This window comes from Microcebus murinus, chromosome 7 (genome assembly GCF_040939455.1).
Source record: "Microcebus murinus isolate Inina chromosome 7, M.murinus_Inina_mat1.0, whole genome shotgun sequence".
In the NCBI taxonomy this organism is placed as follows: Eukaryota; Metazoa; Chordata; class Mammalia; order Primates; family Cheirogaleidae; genus Microcebus; species Microcebus murinus.
Window position 1 is genome coordinate 43319991 of NC_134110.1, and position 19874 is coordinate 43339864.

Here is a 19874-nt window from a genome sequence, read left to right on the forward strand (position 1 = left end):
CCAACTGGTGTGAGCCAGGTAGCTCCCTCTCTGTCCTAAGAGTATCTCCCTAACCTTGGAAACAATTCTAAGCACATGCCCTCTGGATGGCGGGTCTGAGCTGTGGTCGTCTGGGCAGAGAGAGGACAGCCCAGCCACCTCCAGGCTCCCTTTGCTTCTGGGGAGGGACTGGCAGGGACCCGGCAAATTCCAAGGGACTCATACCTGGATTCGTGGCACTGTGCTGTTCCCAGGTGCGTGTGGATGGAAACCGTTTCAGAGCTGCCAGAGCTCAGCTGCCCCTGCCCTCCCGCTCCTCTCCTTTCCCTTCCCGACATCCTGCGGAGGCCCGACCACCGCGGCGCACGGCAGCACTCACCCGTCCTGTGTTGCTCACATCCCGGGAATCTGCGGATGAGCAGTCAGTGCAGCAAGACCTACAAAGGAGAGAAACTCAGTGTTAAAAGCAGGGCAGAGCAACTGGGTGTCCATCTCTTTTCTAGCCGGCCTGAGTCACTGGGGGACGGGGATGGAGGTGGGAGGATGAATGAGGAGAAGACGGTGAGGACCCAGCTGCTCGTTAAACCAACCTCAAAATCCCTGGGCTTTGTGGCGATTCTGAGAAAGAAAAAAAAAAAAAAGACCCTAGCCCTGAATGAGTCAGCAGCTTGTTGAGAAGCAGGATTTTTAGAAGAGCGAAACTAAAGGCAAAATCCGAGGGGGCAGTGGTGGGGGAGGCCTCTCCTTAACCTCGCTCAGAGTCTCCTGGAGTCTTCAGGGCCTGTTCCTGGCAGCCGGCCCTTCAGGGCTCCATTTTGGTGAAGGCGCAGGGGGAGAGCTCTGCGCTCAGGCCTCGAGTGGAAAAGATACCGCAGTCCTTAAAACAAAAGCCCCCAGAGCATATTTATATCCTGGGAGACTCCTGCCAAGCGAACCCTGTGTGCTTTCAAAATTCCTCGGGAGAGCTGTAGCCGGAAGAGCAAGCCGTGTGCCGGGCTGTGAGGATGTGTTCACAGCATGGCAAGTTGGGGCCTGAGCCCTAGAGGTTTCCGCGCCCGGCAGAGGCCACCTGCGGCGCACGTGTGTGCAGAGCGGCAGCCACTGAGCCGGGAGCTGCTAGCAGGGCATGCTGCTCTCTCCCCCCACGCCTGGCCTGCCTTTAAAGCAAAACTTGTTTTTTCTTGTTTCCCTAAGAATTCTGAGAGGAGCAGAGGTTTCTCTGCTCTCCCATTCCTGCTCTCGGAGGAGAACCTTTGGACTGGAAGGAAAGGAAATCTTCAGGCGGCAGCTTCTGAGTGGTGAGTACTTAGCACGCGCCAGGCACTCTGCGCACCTGACCTGGAGCCTTGCTACTCAAAGGTGCAGGCGCACCACCTGGGAGCTCGCAGGAAAGGCAGAGTCCCAGCCCCCCCCACCCTGTGGAATCAGAACCTCTATTTTAACAAGACCCTCGGGTGATTCCTGGGCATGCTAAAGTCTGCAAAGTGCTGGCTTATCATCCTCTTAATCACAGAAGGAAGGAAGTCAGAGCCCATTCTCTAGGGGATGAAACAGGCTCCAGAAGTGACACATTGGCTACTACGGCTGTACAGCTGTTAAGTGGCAGAGTGGATTCACAGCCATGTTCACGTCATTCTGAGGCCTGCGGTCCTTTCCACCGCACCATTTATGGGGAGCAAAAGGAGAGAGGGAAGGGGTGGCAGGCAAGTCCAGCTTGCTGGGGGTGGCTGAGGGGAAGGTGGTGGCCAGTGGTGGGGGTGACCTTAACCCTGGAGGAGGAGGGTCAACCCAGGTATGCTGCAGGGTGCTCAGAGAGGGAGGCCTTGAACACTGGAGGCAGGTTTCCCCTCCTCGGTTTTGTCAAGGGTCAGCAAAATTCCCCGGTCAAAAGTTCTGGACCTCCTTACTGCAGGGAAATTCAAGGTTCTGCATTTAATCCTCAAGATTATGTTGATTCCAGGGAGTTTAGTGCTCTTGCCCACTGCCCTTAGCACTGACCATCCCGAGAAACAAGGAGCCCCAGGAGACGGGCTAACTGGAGTGCTCCAGGCACTGACACGGAGGAAGGACATTACTCTTTAAAGCCTTTTATAGCTTAGAAAGAGCTTTTCATCTACCAGCCAATCGGCTCCTTACTTTTAAGGGGCATGTCACTAGCCCTGTTTCGCAGTTGAGAAAACTGAGGCACAGAGAGGGTAAGTTACTTTCTTGAGGACACACAGCTCACAGGCAGGCTGGGTTACTGTCCTCTGACTCTAAATCCACAGGTACAGCCAGGGCAGTCCAGCTGCTCCCGGAGGGGAGAGGGACATCACAGCACAGGGTTATAATGCTTTGGATCAGTGCCTCCCAACTCCATAAGCTCTGGCTCCACACTGCTGGCAAGGTGGTTTTACGGAACAGACTCATAGACCAAGGGGAAAATAGACCACAACCCACGCAGGGCGCATGGCTGGCACTTTTCTCAATGTCAACTAGCCAGCTGGCATTCCTGGCTTATCAGTTAGTCATATACATCGTTCGTTCTACTGCACTTGCTTCCATAGGACACATTCGCTCAGATACAGGGGAAGGATGTCAGTGCAGTGTGGACGTAGTCTTGGTTCACAGGCAAATAGTCCCAGCACGTTAATGTTTTGCACCACCAAGTAACCACAGCTGGACGCAGAGCACCCTGACCCAGCTGAGTGCAGTAAGCCATGGAGGACTCCTCGCCGTCTACTCTGACTTACCCCAAGCTCTTCCTCACGGCTCGGTGTGGCCACGTGTTCTGTGTTAGATGTGTTTGTTGCTCGGTTCTCCCTGATCTTTGTGCAAAGGCCACACTGGACTACCCATCTCAGCTACATTTTAGCAAAGCCTGAACTGCTCTTCCACCTGTAGCTTCAGATAAAGTTACCTGCCTCTGTAACTCAGCAGCCTCGAGCCTTCTCTAGCTGCTCATCTCTAAGCTCTTCCTTTTTGTTTTTAAAATACAGCCCTATGGTTCCTCAGGTCCTGCTATTTATTTTCAATTCAAAATTTAGCATGCCATTTTAACTGTGCTACTCTCATCACTAGGACTGTGCTTTGTTAGTATTTCAGGAGTTGTGAGTGGGGAGATGCAACCTTAATGTTCCCTAAATCTCTGTGATTTTTGAGTTTTTCACAATGCGAGGATTTAGAGAAATGCATACATTATTTTATAGCAGAAATGCCTGCATAATGAAGTTAGATTTTAGCTACTAATGTATATACATAACTTAAGTGTATAATATATTAATACATAGTTGTTAAATATTGAACATGTTAATATTAAATATTGAGTATATTAAATATTCAATTAATGATCATTGAGTACTCATATATACCGAGTCTGTGCTAAGCACCAGATAGACATAAATAAATAATAAGTCCCTACTCTTAAGAAACTCACATTATAAAAAAAGGAGAAAGATAAATCATAGACTGAGCATGAGAAAGTACAAAGTAAAAAAGGGGTGCAAGGTAGGAGCAGCTAATAGACCCCTTACCTGGCCTGGGACAAAGACCCCACTCCTGCCCCTGGCCTGCGAGGCCCAGCACCTGCTCCCCTCCCCACCCTACCTCACTCCACTGTGTTCCCAGCTCCCTGGCTGCTGCTCTGTTTCTTGAGCCCACCCTGCTCTGCAGCCACATGGCTACGACGTTCTAGTCCCTTTCTCTCCAAGGCTCTGCTCTCCCTCTTTCCCCAATTAACAGTGACTTCCCTGCAGGATTGAGGGAGGTCATAGTATACAGTGCTTAGAACAGCGTGAGCAGGTGCGTCGGCTGCTCTTATTACTGACGGCACCTGTGATCATCCTCCACTGACTAGGCAGCAACTGGAGCTCAGAGGGGCAGGGTGGCTTGGCCGGGGCTGCACAGTGTGTTATTCTCGGAGCTGGGGCATCTCACCGAATTGGCACTTTTCCCCGTTTATCCTTGAACCCAGCACTGCACCATCACCCACTAGACCCCAACATGTGCACAGGAAAGGGCACTGGTCTTGGAGGCAGCAGGCCCCAGTCTGGTCCTGCTTCTCTCCAACACACAGTGCTGTGTGTCCTCCTGCCGGTCACTTCCCTCTCGGGACCTTGGTTTCCTCCTCAGCCCGGCGGGGCTGCAAGCAGAGCCTGTCTCCTCTGGCTGGGTGGGGGTCCCAGGCCAGGGTGCACCTGGATTGCAGCCCACAGTCCCTGCGTGCGGGAAGCAGCAGCTCACATTAGGAAGCATCAGACACAGATTAAAGGACTTTCGGTGCCCTCCGAACTCTCACTGTGCACACATTTCCAGCACTCTTTTCTCCAGAACAGGCTGGTAAGATGGAGAAAATCGCAATAAGGGAGAAAATCTGCTGGTAGCATCTTCCCATGGGTCCCCCACACTCTTTTTGGCCTAGGGTAACCTGTCACATTGCGGGGCATCTGACCAGGAGGGCGAGGGGAGCGACTTTAACAACTAGTGGAAGAAGAGAAATACCCTCCCTTAGGGTCACTCCCTCTAACAAAGTTTGTCCCATTCTGTTTTCCATTCAGCAAACATTTAGCAGATGAATAAGAAGCTCCAAGTCTAGGGAAAAGGGCCTCTTGTCCTGAGGGGACAGCATGACAACGCAAGGAAGGGTGTGTGTGCAGCCTCTGGAGCACAGGGAGGGCGACATGAGCTCTGGCTGGAGCCAGCCCGCACTGGAAATGAGGGTAAGGCCAAGCTCAAGGTGGACGGACAACTATACGCTACTTCCGTGGAGCTCGAGCTTGGCCATCACTGCAAGCCGGAAGTGCAGTCTTCAGCTGCCTGTCTTCGTTGCAGACAATATTTCTCCTTGGTCACTAACCACAGCCTTCCATTCACAAGGGCAGAGAGGAGCATCACTAGGTAGCATCTCACGCCCCAGCCAGCGCTTCCTGAGTGCGCTCTGTGCCAGGCACTGGGCTGCTTATGTCTTGCATCTCTTCTGCACAGCAGCTGTGAGCAGCAGGTGTTCACATGCCAGATGCACAGATGGCAGACCTGAATCTGACAGAGATTTTAAAAGTTGCCCATAGTCACAAGAACAGAAAGTCCACCTCGGAGGTTTGAACTCAGGCCTGCCTTAGTCGTCGTTCCATTTTCCTCCCCACGCTGCCTCTTCAACTCTGGCTCCGTGGCTGGAGTTGCTGGCAAACTGGGCCATCTGTCCCACCATCCGCAACCCATTTTCCACTAAGATCCCCGAAGAGGACAGAAGAGGCTGAGTGCACAACCGCCCTGGGGTGTGTATGTGCAGCTCAACATCTTGAACGTTCTTGAGAATACCAAATTCTACTCTCGCATTGACTCAGATTTGTTTCAAAATATTTCTTCCTCACCATTGTCAAGTACAACTGACACTCCAGGAAGACACGCCCAGCAGTGGGGAGAGCAGCATCTAGTTTTTCTTTTTTTCCTCTTGCAACAGTGTCACTCACTTACCAAGGGGAGTGTCCATTTTGCTCACTGATGTCTCCTTGTTCTTGCAACAACTCTTTTCGGGCACTGACCATGGCCAGGCCATCGGGGAGATAAGGTGAACCTTGGCCTTACTATGGGGCTGGAGATAAATACTTGAATGACATGATTGTGCTGATCAAAGCACATGCAATTGTGGCGAGACTGCACGGAGAGGCACAGGAGGACACAGCAGACTACGGTGAGACCTGGAAGACACACGGCACAAGCCAGGCGGAGAAGAGGAGGAAGGGCTGAGCGAGTGGAGAAGGGTGTGCACGGGCTGGGGCGGGAGGGGCATGGCCGACCCCGAAGATAGGCAGCTGGCCAGAGCGGCCGGAGCTGAGAGGGCCAGAGAAATAGCAGGGCCAGATCTTCTGGGGCTTGGAGTCCTTCCATGAAGTTGGGTCTTTACCTGTGAGTGGTGGCAAAGAGTTGGATTCTGTGTCTTCAGGTGACTGGCACATGGTAGCCCTTAAAATTATTATTATTTGCTGAATGGAAGGCTGTAACCTGTTTACCTCCGGGCCCTCCTCAGGTGCCCCAGCAATCTGAGAAGCACCACTGGGGACCCTGCAATCTTTAGAAAGGGCAACCACAGGGCGATCTGATTTGTGTAGGGAAAAATTCTCCCCGGGCACCTGGCCTGTGCCTCCTTCTGCCAGGCCTTGGGGGGAAGCCTGGCTCCAGAGCGGCTGCTGGCAGATGTGAGAGGGCTGAATGCACCTTTGATTACAGCTCCTGTTTCGGAGGGAAAGACACAGCTCCCGGGGGATTGGAAATCTATGAAAATGAGCTCTCAAAAAAGAGATGTAAGTGAGCTGGAAACAGAAGCCCTCTGGGCGGGTGGTGGTTTCTTTCTTTAAAATAAACAACAGCAAAGAGATCAAACCTGGGAGAACCAGGTTCTTCAGAATCCCCAGTGGGCAGGAACGGAAGGCAAGTGTCAGAAAGCGGCTGAAGACTCTGGTCACCCAGAACAGTGCCTGGTCAGGATGTGCAGACATCAGCTCTGAGAATGGGTCTGTCTTCCTCCTTGGTTAACCCCAATTTCTTTAGCATAGGGAGACAGTACATTCCTGGTGGGAGACCAATAGACCTAGTTTAGAATACGGTTTCTATCATTTAAGAACTTTATGCCCATAGAAAAATATTTGATCTCCTTCAAGCCTTAGTTTTGTCATCCGTAAGATGGGATATGATGGGGATTAGATGATATTATGAAAGTCAGGTGCTGGGGTTTGAACCCAAGCCTGTCTGAGTATCATTGTTCCATTCCCCCTACACTGCTTCTTAAACTTGGGACATGTTTGTTCCCACCTCATGACTATCTGGTACATAATAGGTGTAGCTTAATAAATGCTGGTTCTGCTTCCCTTATTTTCACATCTCTTATTTCCTTCAACCATATGTAGCAAAACTCTGGGTACTCAGGAGGTGCCAAATAAACCCATGTAATTGGATCCACCTATGTACAATGCAGTGGCTGAGCATACCTAAGAAGGCAGCTAGCTAGCTGTGTTTTCTCCCAATTGTATCTTGTTTAAACCCTTTATTAAATGTCTTAAGTATTACTTGCCTTCAGGGTCAAAATAAAATTTCCAGAGGTTTCCACTTTGCACTCATAAATGATTCTCACTAAACTCCCCCTTTTTTTAAAAAAATGTGTGTGTGAACACATAAGTGTACTGACTCATAGCTGGAAAAACTCTCTCTCCCTAACACATTCCAAATTTGTCAAGTCACATGAATTGAGTAAGAGCATTTAATGTGGCTGCTAGCCCCACACTGGCGGGCAGTTAAGCCAGTGACTCAGGCCTTCCCTGCCCCTCTCCTCCAAGCAAGAGTGTAGCTGGGGGAACACTCCGCCCCTGAGCAGTGCACACACGAGGCAGAGGCAGAAAATGCAAGCACTGGAAAGGATCTGGCAAGTAGCTAAAGCCAAACTGCAACTGCAAGGCAGTATAATATAGTTTCAAAAAAATCAAATACAAACTTGCATATAGAATCACCAAAGTGTAACAACTTCAGTTAGAGAGTCAAGTTGATGCTGGCTATTCTATCAATCACTTTATTTGCATGCATGGCTCATTTAAGCCTCAAAGCCACCCAGGTAGGTAGGCACTATGATCATCTCTGTTTTACAAGTGAGGAAACTGAGGCACTGAAGAGTTAAGTAACTTGCCTAAGGTATGCAGTATGCACAAGGCAGAGCCAAGATTCAATCCAGGCTGGCTCTGCAATGGATGGATGCGATTCCACACCCAACCATTCATTCAGAAAGAAGAGAACTCTTTTGCATGGGAGAAGGAAAACCACATTTATTGCACAAATATCTATCTGACACTTGGAATACTGCATCAGGTGTCAGAAAGGAGCCTAATGATGGGCATAGAAAAATAAGGACAATTTGGTTACTGCTTTCAATGAGTTTGAAATTATGCAGAGGAACTACAATGTATACACAAATAATTACAATGAAAGCTAAGTGAAATGCCCACAACAGGATTATAAAGTGGCATGGATGGGAGGGCCTGTTAAAATGATGACTCTGGCTGGGGTGACCTGGAAGTGCTCCAGGTGGAGGCGCTGTTTAAGCTGGATCGAAGGGTTCAGAGGGTTCAAATAGGAGGTGGCCAGAGGAGGTCTTGCCTGCTTAATGCCAGTGAGTACACCCAGGTGGCCAGTGCCCTGGGAGTCCCCATCTTGGTTCTGATTCGCGACCCACTCTCCAGGTGGGAACATCATTCTTGGGGAGACTGAGCCTCCCTATCTGGCCGGCGAGGAGCACAGGCAGAGGGGAAGGAAGGAAGGAGGTTTTCCAGCGACTAGAAGTTCGGGGAGAGGAGCAGGGTGTCAGAGCAAGGTGGAGGGGTGCAGAGCTGGCCAGAGCGGGAGCTCCAGTCCCATTTCCAACCGGATTGGCTCTGAACAAGTCCTCTGCTTTTCGGCCTCAGTTTCTCTCCTCCACAAGGAGGGAAATGAAGGAAGTGCCTGAATGGTCCAGCTGGGCGGAACCTTGGAGAGCTCCCAGTTTATCCCCTCACGTTATAGATGAGGGAACCAAGCGCCGGGGAAGCTGCGTTCATGGAGCCCTTAGACTTGAATCCAAACGTATGGGATGAACACGCCGGCTCCCAGGTCCCAGTGCGGCCCCTTTTCTGACTCCTCAACGGGTGCGTGGCCTCCACCAGAAGTCCAGGGGGCTCCAGGCTTCTGTGGGAGGCGGGAGACAGAGGGCTGCCAAACCTGCCTCAGCCGGTCCACTGGCACCCGGCTCAGCCACAGGCTCGGCCACGACCCTGAGAGGCGCAGCCCTCCCAGCGCACCCTCCGCACACAGCCCCCTTGCCCCGAGCTCAGGACGTTTCCAGGAAACCATGACCAGTTTCTCTGCAGCCGCGGCCTTCCCTGACAAGACGTACATCTGGTTGTGACTCACACGGCTGGATTTCCGCCCAGGGCCGTCCATCTTGAGGGGGGAGCACATTCTCTCCCACTGACAACCTGCCCACCCCACCGTGACAATGGCGGCTGCGCTGCCCTTGTCAGCCAACGCTGAGGTCATACAAATGGCTCCTCCGGCCTCCTCGCCTGGCCTTCCCTCCAGAACCCGCTCTGGCCTGAGTGGTCTTTGTGGGGCGCTCAGATACTAGGCCCCTCAACCAAATTCCCCCTCCCCACACACCCTCCTCCTCCCTGTCCCTGCTCCGGCAGCCCTTCCCCGCCACTCCAGCCCTCACTGAGCCACTCTCCTCTGAACTCCCACCCTGATTATGGTTTGCATCCCAGTTTAGCTGGGTGCTATACCCTGGAGGGCTGGACAGCAGCCCTGTCTCCCCCACGAGGGTGGTAGACTCAGAGGATGGGGCCACATGCAGTAACACCCACAACAAATACCAACACGCACACCTCCGGGCCTTTGCACTTGCTGTCCCTCCTGCATGGATTACTCTGGCCTGAGTCTTTGCATAGCTGTCAACTCCTTGTCAAAGTCATCTCCCTGGTGAGCCTTTCCTGACCTCTCCACCCAACTTCCTTCCCTGCCACTATCTATTTTACCACCTGTTTTATTTTCCTACACCACAGATCCTATTCTCAAATTACTGACTTGTCATCTGCTCACATAATTGCTCCTTTATTGTCCGTCTCCCCCAGTATGCAGGAGAGCCAAGGGTTCTGCTGTGTCTCGTTCACCACTGTCTCCCAGCACCTGGCGGGGGGCTCAGCGCACAGCAAAGACAGGCGTGTTGCTAGGCATTGTGGACGTGCATTAACCTCACTGCATCCTCATACAAACCCTAGGTGGTTGGGATCATTGTCCCCATTTTGCAGGTGAGAACTCTGAGGCTGAGAGTACTTACATAGGTTGTCTAAGGTCACTTGGCAAGGAAGTGTCAGAGTTAGACATCAACCTTGAATTTGTCTGACATGGAAAACCCACGCTTTTAATCACTGGGCTCTGCTGCTTCCTTTCAATGTTTTCAGAGCCCCCATAGTAAGGACACAGGAAAAACCTGTGGATCAAATGATCGGGAATGCCATGCTTTACAGAAGCCAAAGTGCCAGGTCTAAGCAAAGTCCTTCCTTCCTTCCTCCCTCTCTTGTCTAAGCTCTGACAATGCAGAGAATTACACAGCTCACTGAGGGGCTCCCAGGAGCTTCAGACTGGTGGCCCGTAGTCCAAATACCAGCTATAAAGTTGTTTTATTGGGCTGGCACGGTATGTTAAAAATGAGGAACTGGAATGCCCTTGGTGCAGCAGATGTCCTCTGCTCCTTCCACACGGCACCACTCCCCACTGTCCTACATCCCCTGACCCACGGGCTGTGTTAAGCATCTGTGACACTGCGAGAACAGCACAGGGTGTCCTGGACAGAGGGACAGCCGGGTGGGGAGAAGGGAATGGGGAGATGTGGGTGAGAGAAGGCTGCATGGAGAAGGTGGCACTTGGTGTGCTCCATGAAGGACGGGAGGAAGTCACAGCTAGAGAGGGCTGGGGGAGCGTGCACACCAGGGAGGGGATCGGGGCGGTGAGGTCCAGAGGAAGCGTGTACGATGGTTGAGTGTAGCTGAGATGAGGGCAGGGGAGCTGTTGTGTGGGCTGGAGGGCCAGGTGCAGCAGGTACAGGGGTACACATACCACTCCGTGGACACACCATCATCCTTTATGACCCAGAAGTCCCAGAAGGCTTTAACCAGGGAGGGAACATGAGACCATCTGTGTTAACACATTCAGACGCTGATTTCCCACTTCCTACCTGTGTGACTGCAACTGTTGCTTTGGGGGTCTGTGGGCTCAAGCAACTCATCTGTAAAATGGGTATCATAAGGCTATGTGTCTCAAAGGAGTATTGTGGGGATTACAAGGAAACAAAACACGAGAAGCCCCCAGCACAATTCCTGGCACAAAGAAGGCCCTCAACCAAAGATAGCTATCATCATGATGAGTGTTCACTACTGATCTAGTGGTGGCACACCTGCGAGGTGGCCAAGAGGAAGTACTTGTGGGAGGTAGGAAGAGGAAAATGTGACCTTAAGATCAGTTTTCTCAATGTGTGCCTCAGTTTCCTCATCTGTAAATTGGGAATATCCCAGCTGCTTTGAAGTTAGGAAACACCAAGCAACCATAAGGGTTTCCTTTTCCTTTTCCCATGCAGAGTGATGATCGGGGGGAGCTAGGCACCTGGGGCTCTTATTTCTACAAATCTGTGAGGCAAGAAAAGTAGCAAAGGACAGCACAGCGAGACAATGCAAGCAAGAACCCGATAAAAAGGATGCCCACAGCTTAGACTGTCCCTTGGAATATTCTTGGCTTTGCCGTGTTGCATTCCATTCTCCTGCTCTCCTTTTGCATTCACGCCCCTGGCTCAGAACTCCTACCAGATTCTCAGTCTCAAAAGCATAGATGATTTTTAGCTGGAAAATATGATCAAGCGCATTCCCCACGACTTACAGATAAGAAAGCTGACAGTCACAATAGAGAACCGGTTACAAACTCTCCTCTAGAGACAGGACTGCCTGAGTTCACCCGTGGGCTCTGCCAATTATTAGCTGTGTGACTTTGGCTGAGTTGTTTAATGTCTCTGTGCCTATGTGACTGGTATCCAGTGGGGTTAATGAGTGCTTACTCCCAAGAGTGGTTTGGGGAATTAACTGAGTTGGTGAGTTTAAAGCACAAGGAACGTGCCTAGCGTTTGGTAGGATCTGGGAACTAAGAGTTACTATTATTATTTAAAGCCACAGGGTATGTTAGTGACAGAGCTGGGAACGAATCTTGACGCAGACTAGTGCCCTCTGCGTCACTCCACACTGAAATATTTAATTCTAATCAATATGCTGTGTTCACTAAAAGGCAGAAAAATAAACTGACCTGTTTTCGGAATAAAAGACACATTCATGCAGCCCGCGTGCTCCATTTCTGGAGCATTCTGGGCCACCAAAGTCTGGCAGTAACTGAATAGTGCAACAACGCCTCGTAGGCACCTTTCTCGCCACCTCCAGTTGTATCATCCAGGGAGGCAGTGAAAACAGTTCCCAGAATTTACAAAATTAAACAGGAAGAAGACCAAGTCAGCTTGGAGCGATCTGCTCAGATGTCGCAGGCACGGCCACCGTCCTTCTGGTACTTTCACGCAGCGCGTTTCCATTTCCAAATCTCTTTCGTTCACAGTCTTTCGTTTCTGCCTGATGCCAGATGGCGATTGAGAAAGTGGGTTCTGGAGTAAGGCTCTGCCGCTAACACTGACTCAGCTGGGAGCCCGGGGGACGTTTATTCACTCTCTCTGAGCCCCCTAGACCTCAACAAACCAGGGTATTACAGTGCTGACCACATGGTTGCTGGAGATACGAGGTCCTACCTACAGAGCCGGAGCCCGGCCCACAATAACTCCCTCATCCAGGAAATGTTTACGACGTGGCTAACATGTGCCAGGTGCTGAGGGTTTGGGAGCACTCAAAACAAAGTCCTTCCCCCCGTGGAGGTTGAGTGTAACGGGGAAAGCAGATGATTCAACAAGCAAGTAAACATAACATGTCAGGGGGCACGGAGCGCTTTGAAGAAAAACCAGAATGAAGGAATGGAGATTGGCAGGTTGCTACTTCAGCTGTGACCTTCTGGTGGTCAGGGAAGCGCCTCCTTGCGGGGGCGTCTTTTAAGCAGAACCTGAATGCACTGAGGGAGAAAACCAAAAAGAGAGCTTGGAAAGGAACGTTCTCAGCTGAGAAAAACAGCCGCGGCGTATGCGAGTGCACATGTGTGTCCCGGGATGAACCCCCAGGCCAGGTGGCTGCAGCAGAGTGGCAGGTGACAGAGGGGCAGGAATGATGTGGGGAGTGACAAAATCTGACCTATGTTTAAAAGGGGGCTCTGAGTAGACAGTCATGGGGCATGTGCAGGACATGGGGGTGGCGGTGGGCAAGAGACGAAGCCCAGAGGACAGCGGCGGCTAGCGCAGTGACCCGAGTGGGAGGCGGTGGTGGCCTGAACTGGGGATGGTGGCAGAGGCGGCACCACTGATGTGGAAGTGGCTGCTCACGCGTGGCCTGTGTAACTCCAGGGGTGCCATTCACACCCACCAAAACGTGAGGGGTGCCCCCTGGGGTGGGTGCAACAGGGGGACCCTTGGGAGGCTGGGGTCAGGTTAGGGATATATTCTGAAGATAGAACAGCCAAGATTAACAGATGGCATGAAGCATGAAAGAAAAAGAAGAAACACAGGTTACTTGTGGGGGGTTGGCCAGTGGACTGGGGTTAACAGAGGTCCTATTTACTAGGATGTCGAAGACTGGGAAAGAGTCAAGAGTTAATTTTAGACGTGTTGAGTTTGGGAAGTCTCTTAAAGAGAGTTGGCTGTGATGATGATGGGCATGGTAATTATGGAATAGTGGCTCAGTGAGGATTATGGAAAGCGCAAACATTGAGTGTTTGCTGTGTGCCGGGCACCAAACTCATTAGTTCATTTAATCTCCATAACATAGTAGGCACCACCGTCACCCCCATTTGACAGATGAGAGTAGTGGGTTGAGTGTACCCCTCTCCCTGCCCCCCAGCATTGATATGCCCAAGTCTTAGTCCTCAGAACCTGGGAATGTGAACTTATTTGGAAAGAGCCTTTGCAGATAGAACTAAGTTAAGGATCTCAAGATAAGATCATCTTGGATTATTCAGATGGGGCCTGAATCCACTGGCAGGTGTCCTCCTGAGAAACCCTGAGGAGAAACTCACAGAGGAAGAGAAGGTGAGGTGAAGACAGAGGCAGAGACTGGACCCGTGCAGTTACAAGGAACGCCAGCAGCCACCAGAAGCTGGAAGAGGCCAGCTGGAAGAGGATTTTCCCTGGAGTCTCAGAGGGAACAGGGCCCTGTTGACACTTGATTGCAGACTTTTGGCCTCCAGAACTAAGAGAGATTAAGTTTCTATTGTTCTAAGCCATCTAGTTTGTGGCAATTTGTTCCAGCAACCCCAGGAAAATAATACAAGGAGGAAAACCAGGCACAGAGAAGTGAAGACACTTGACCAAAGCCACACGAGCAGCAGAGTGCCAGGCTCCCTCAGGCCTCCAGCCGGGAGGCTGGTTGCCTCTGCACTCTCCATCCCCATTTCTCCACCTCGAAAACCCAGGAAGGCCTTTGCCCAGCCATGCCAACGCATCTTGGCAGCCACTCACACATCCAGGGCCTTGCTGGGAACGCTGGCCACTCTGGCGGTTTTAGTTTACAGCTGCTGGTCCACCCGCAAGTGGCCACGAAGAGACCCCGGTGGGGCGGCCGCCTCGGTAAACAGGCTTCGGTGGCACCTCAGGACTGTTAACAATCGCTCAGGAACCGAGCAAGGTCTGGATTTCAAACCCGCCTCCTCTTCCCTTGTGAGCCCCGCTGGCATCCCTGGGCTCTGCCCGGCGCTGGCTGCGGGGCGGGATGGGAACAGGAGCTCCGGGGCAGGGCCGCAGGTGGCTCCTGAACCGCGGCCAGCAGGCTAGGAACGGGTCTCTGAAGAAACAGCGATTGTCCATTTCCTCTCCCTCTGATGCCCAGGAAAATATTTCCCTGGACAAGAAGTAAATATTGGGAATCCGGGGAAAACACCCTTCCCGGCCCCCTGCCTTGTCACGTCGCCATTATCTAGACAGAGAGGGATGGCGGGGCCCGCAAGCAAACGAGGCCTGTGATGGGCCCCCAACGACTGGAGCCGAGTTCTCGGAACACTTAATGAGGAGAGGTCAGCTAGGCTGGGGGGTCGGGAGGGGAGGGTGTTCTATTTATGAAGAACAAAATAATTAAATCCAGGTCAGCGGAGGGAGCCACTGGGCTGAAACAAATGTGGAGGCCGTGGGGCAAGACAAGACGCAAAGGAACAGGCGTCACAGCGGGCTCACGGCCACCAGCATGTCCAGTGACAGCCGTGGCTGTCCAGTGGCTGTGTCAGAAACAGGACTGTCTCTCTGGAGGGCGGGAGCTGCTCCTGCAGGTCCTTCTCCCTCACAGGCACACACACACACACACACACACACACACACATGCACACAACACACAAAACACACACAACACACACTGCTCTCTCAGCTCCATGTGCTGGCTACGAGGTAACGGGCTTTCACTCCTGCACTCATTCCTCAAAATATGTTTTGAAGGTAGATTTTAAACATGCTCACAGAACTGACCCAGCTAAAGGAGAACGATTATTTCCAGGAGCTCACTGTGGTGGACCTTTTGCATTTCCCTAGTGATGTGGCCTTTGCCCAAGATGTGTTTGGAAGCCCTCGCTTGGAGTTGTCTTCAGAGTCAAATTAGGAGACAAAGAGTAACACTGGGCACATTATTATATAATTGCCCCATAGTCTCACCACCCTGCGCCCACAACGGTATTTCTTAAGGGAAGTCACACTCCTGGTTCCTCAGATGTGACTGGTGCAGCCACCTCCAAAGGGCAGAGGTTTGCCAACACCAAAGATAAGAACTTGGTGCTGGGTGGTGGTGCCGGTGTTGGGGTACACCCAGATGTTCTTGGTGCCTGGGGTGTTCTGTGCCATGCACCACCTTTGGAATAAAGGGTGAGCTCCCTAAGGGGACAGCAATGGTGAGTGCACCACCCATTTGCTAATGCAGGTTCTAGGGATTGTTACTTTTATTTTTTTTTAGAAGCCAGTTGTTTAATGAGTCGTGGCACCTGCTCTGGGCTTGGCCCTGGGCTGGGCACATGGGGACAGAGTAACAAGGCATAAGGCAAGACCTGCACTGGAGGAGGAGCCTGGGCTTGATGACACCATGGGCTTGTCCCTGGGGTGTTGGGGGTTGGGGAGGGTGAGGAGGCTCTGCCCCAGAAACCCACTGGAGAAGGGCACCCAGAGGTGGGGCCTGAACCCTACTTCAAAGGATGCAGAGGTTAGGGTGATGGGCAGGTAGGTGCCTGGGACAGGAGGCAGGGAGGGAGGACAGGCTTAGAGTGCCCACCTTGGGGGAAGGCAGACTTGCAAGGGAAACGTGTGGAGATTTCTGGCTGGGGCAGACAGGTGGGGACAGAAGAATTTCACAAGGACCCCGCCCTGGCAGGAGCCTCCCCATCCAACCGAATATCCCTTTAGAGCATAGACTCCCACTGACAGTGGCATCCAGGAACACCATAGCATGTACCCAGCTTGATTCCACCACAGAGAGTGTTCATCACAGTCTCACTGTGCCTCGGTTTCTCTATCAGAAGCTAATCCTAATGTTAATAACAGCTAACAATCATGTGCCAAGCGCTGTTCTGAGTACCTTATCTGGCTCAACTCTTCATTTAATAATGCTATTATTATCCTAATTTTACATGCTCTTGGCTACTATATTCCTTGGCCTCTCAAACGGAGCTACACATGCCACTTATCTTACTGCAGAGATTTCCATGAGGCCAAAATCAAGCAATGTATATGAAAGAGGTCTTTTAATAGAATGGCACTCTATAAATGCTTATTATTGTTGTCGATGTTATTATGATTTTATTAAGCTTCATCTATTCAGAAGTCACCATGGAGTAAAGGTTACTTAAGGACTGAAAACATTAAAAAAAAAAAGAATCATTTTCAAACACTAGCAGAGGAAGGATCCCGTAGAGATTGGCAAAAGAAAAAGTTACCCAAAGTCTGAAACATTAGAAGGTAGGACATCGGGGGTTTTTGTTTGTTTCTTGTACCAGGCCCAACATTCTGAGAAGGGTCATTAATCGCTCCCTGGTTCCCTGGCGGCAGAAGGAATAAAATACAGGGCTTCTCAGAGCCAGCGGCAGCATTCTTTGCAGACAGGCTGAGCAGGGACGGGCCTGAGCTCACCCAGCTCACGGAAAGCATTTATTCAATGCCCAGGAGCAAGTGAATAAGACCTGCTCTCTGCCAGAGAAGGCCGAGGGTTTGGGGAACTCTCTCCTCTTTGCAAAAAAAAAAAGTCAGGGCCTAGATGGGCTGGAACCTGACAGGCTCACAGGAATGGCCTGACTCTCCTCCCCCCATCTCCGAAACCTGTTCCTCCTGCAGACTTCCCACCACCAGCCACCTGCCAACCCCCTAGGAAACTGGGAGCCAGCCTGGGTTCTCCCGTCTCTGCCAACATCTACATCCAATCCCCAGTAAGGCTATCTTTTGACTTTCTGCATAGCTCTGAATCCATCCACTTCTCTTTATCTCCATTGGCACTACTGTCATCTCCTGCCTGAACTTCCACAGCAGCCTCCTAAGTGGTCTCCCTGGTTCCACTTTTGCTTTTGTGATCCCAACCAGTGATTGTCTAAAAAAATGTAGATCAGATCACAACACTCTCCTGCTTAAACCTTTCAAGGCTTCTCTCTTTCTTTCTTTCTTTCTTTCTTTCTTTCTTTCTTTCTTTCTTTCTTTCTTTCTTTCTTTCTTTCTTTCTTTCTTTCTTTCTTTCAAGAGACAGGGTCTTGCTCTGTCACTCAGGCTGGAGTGCAGTGCACAATCATAGCTCACTGCAACCTCGAATTCTTGGGCTCAAGTGATCCTCCTGCCTCAGCCTCCCAAATTGTAGTAGCTGGGATTATAGGTGTGTGCCTCCACACCTGGCTCATTTTTAAAAAAGTCATTATGTAGAGATGGAGTCTCACTGTGTTGTCCAGGCTGCTCTTGAACTCCCGGCCTCAAGTGATTCTCCTGCTTTAGCCTCCCGAATTGTTGGGGTTACAGGTGTGAGCCACCAAGTCTGGCCCTTTCAAGGCTTTTCACTGAACTCTTAGAACATAATCCAAAGTCCTTTTCTTCCCTGTCCTCTATGTGTGGCTCCTTCCTGTCTCTCCGACTCTGCATGGACCACTCCTTTCCTGGGTGCCGGCCACACTACTGGCTGAGATTATTTCCTAACCTGTGGAATGGGCAGAATACTATCAACCTTCCAGGCTGGTGGTGAGGCCACCAGGCGTGGGGATATATGAAAGTGCTTTGTAAACTACAGGCTGCTGCACACTGTAACCACTACCACAATTAAAATTGGGCTTTTGTGTTCATACTTGTTTTAATGGTTTCCAGTTCTATTTTATCTGTACCTTTTACTGTTTTTAATTTTATATGCTTTTCAGACACAAGGATATTTTTATACACAAGATGTTATTGTAGAGCACCCTGACAACATCTCAGTATTCCAAAGTTAACAGCCCAGCTAGGGTGTGCTTAAAACTTGGATAATATTTTTTCTTCCCTGGGTAGAAAATCAGAGTTTTAACTATGCAGTCAGATGGCCAGAAGTCCAGTGAGATCTCCTTTAAATTATGAACAAGTTAATTCCCTTATGAAAATGACGACAACAAGAACATGACCTTCAGATCATCTCCAGCATTTTAAATAGCAGTGGATAACATTTATCAGACTTACTTTGTGCCAGGCCCTGTATTAAACACTATTTACGCTTTACCTTTGTTAATCCTCACAATATTAAGAGGTATTATTGTCCAGATGAGGAAGCTGGAGCTCAGAGAGGTTAAGTAACTTGCCCAAGGTCACAGTGCTACTGAGAAACAGAGTTTCAATCCTCTTCTGTTTTTATAGCCCATGTTCTTTGGTTCTGCCCTATGTGTGCTTGGGGGCCGGGGGCCCAGGAATGTGTATATTTGTGGGACAGGAGTAGGGATAATAATGTGGGGGGCTTTTAGGCAAGAGCAAGGCCACTAAGCCCCACAAGTGCAAGGTGGTTTAGGCAGTGGATTCTCTTTAACTTTATGCTTTACCCCTTCCTGTCTTATGTTCTAACTTGCAAAGCTGAATTATGCCCAGTGGGTTTCTCCATAATCAGTGCAAAGGGGTGTGATTCTCTCCTATAAAGAGCACTTATTGCCTTTCTGTTATTTAATCAAGAAATGTGTGTGTGTGTGTGTGTGTGGTATGTGTGTTTTGTATGTGTGTGTGAGAGAGATAGCCACACAGAAACAGTATTGTCACAGTGTTGTTTTAGAGGCTGATGAAAGTACTCTGCCCAGAGAGATTCCCGGAAGTTTTCTTCCCACCGTCACCTTTGTCCACTTCCCTAGTTCCTTCACTCACCATTTGCGAAACAATCACATGGGAAAATATGGCAACAATGACACAATGACCATACCCTAGTTCTACTTCCAGTTCTGCTCTTCTGCCCCGAAATGGCTGTGCAACTTCATGCAAGTTACCTCCTGTCTCTGGACCTGTTTTCTCATTAGTAAAACAAAACATCTAGATTCCTAGAGTCCCTTGCAGATGTCAGACTGGAGGGACACCTTCATATCCATGATCTCTTCTGCCTTCACATCCTCCCTTAGGAGATGGGCAAGTCAGATTGGCCACATAAAGCTCAGAGAAGGTGGCATGTTCACAAGCAAACCCTGGACAAGCACCGTCGACTTTCAACACCGATTCCAATGTCAGCTGATTCCACCTAGCTGCCTTCAAGGGTGTGGACAGAGCCTGTATAGGACCTATGCATGTCTGCCCTTTTAAAACAGAAAATGATGAACACTCGGAAACTACTGCATGGAGGCCTCTGGCCACCCCACGAGACCAATGCTTGAGGGCCAGTTCCCTCTTTCCTCCCCTTCTCCCTATCTTCCTGCCTTCCCTTTCTTTGCAGAGGGAAGAATCCAGGCAGAGGTATTAGGTGATGCCTCAGGAAAGGTGTAAATGGCTTGGATGACTTCCTGAGGTTCCTACCAGATGTAAAATTAACTGAAGAAAAACATAAGCATGGTGTGTGTGTGTGTGTGTGTGTGTGTGTGTGTGTGTGTGTGTGCGCGTGCTGGTAAATGGTAAGAACAAAAAGCTAAGTGTAGAGAAAGTGCGCACAGCCGCCTGTATTTCCTCTCTAATTACTTTGTGTTTTATACTTCTTTACAAATCAATGGGCTTCCTATTAAACAACAGATGAATCTTCACAAGTTAGGGGGAAAGAAGCTCCCCACTCAGATGCACCTGCTGGAAGGGTTTG

The 19874-nt window shown here is 50.5% G+C and overlaps 1 protein-coding gene across 12 annotated transcripts in view; it reads right to left on the reverse strand.

Moving 5' to 3' along the window:
• The window catches only part of ZHX2 (zinc fingers and homeoboxes 2), a 155064-nt gene that overhangs the window by 83432 nt on the left and 51758 nt on the right, over positions 1–19874 (reverse strand). For 7 of the 12 annotated variants that reach the window (XR_012920161.1, XR_012920162.1, XR_012920164.1 and 4 more), the window contains one exon: positions 359–416. The gene's annotated coding sequence lies outside the window, so the exon portion shown is untranslated. Of the gene's footprint in view, positions 1–204; positions 417–6337; positions 6525–19874 lie in introns of all 12 variants that reach the window. The other 5 variants (XR_012920165.1, XM_012743307.3, XM_012743303.3 and 2 more) reach the window with 3 other exon arrangements.